This window comes from Corapipo altera, unplaced genomic scaffold (assembly GCF_003945725.1).
Source record: "Corapipo altera isolate COAL_440 unplaced genomic scaffold, ASM394572v1 79, whole genome shotgun sequence".
NCBI classification, from domain to species: domain Eukaryota; kingdom Metazoa; phylum Chordata; class Aves; order Passeriformes; family Pipridae; genus Corapipo; species Corapipo altera.
This window is the reverse complement of record NW_020884927.1, coordinates 4,408,720-4,409,534: the sequence shown is the minus strand read 5'-3', so window position 1 is coordinate 4,409,534 and position 815 is coordinate 4,408,720.

Here is an 815-nt window from a genome sequence, read left to right as displayed (position 1 = left end):
GGGGCCCTCGCCCACGGGGCCCTCGCCCACGGGGCCCTCGCCCACGGCACGTGTTGCGCTGCCGGCGGGGAGCGCGGTGAGGACGCGCCGCGTGGAGTCGCCGAATCACTTAGGTTTGAAGAGACCTCTGCGGTCATTGAGTCCGACCTGTGACCGAGCACCGCTCTGTGAACCAGACCATGGCACTGAGTGCCGCGTCCAGTCTTTCCTTAAACACCACCAGGGACGGTGAATCCACAACCTGCCTCGGCAGCCCATTCCAGTGTCTAAGCACTCTTTCTGTGAATAAATTTCTCCTGATGTCCAGCCTAAACCTCCCCTGGTGCAGCTTAAGACTGTTCCTCTTTTTTTGTCACCAGTTGCCTGGGAGAAGGGGAGAACAAGCTCCCCAGGGCTGAGCTATGGGCCTTGGCGTTGGGCTGGGGAGTCTGCAAGGGGCTGCTTGGTCTTCTAGAGTATTAAATTTTATGTTGAATTGCGTTTAAAATCTTTGGTAATACTGTGAGTGTATGGTTATAGTGACAGCTAAGTCTACACAGGAATTGGCCAAAGAAGCAAAATGATTTTATGCTGGGTTGATTCATAGTTTCTGTCCTGTCTTTTTTCACAAGTCCAGACATGCTTCTCCTTTTCTGTTTTTATTTAACGTATAGATTAATCTTCCACGTTTTAAATATTGAACCTTTTGGGCTCTGTCTTATGCAAATGTCTTGCTTGAGTGTATCATTTACAGTATTTTCAGTCTACTACCATGAGTCTTTTCCTGGAGATAAATGTTTTAAGTTCTGCTTTGGTCTTGCTGATAATGTCTTTGA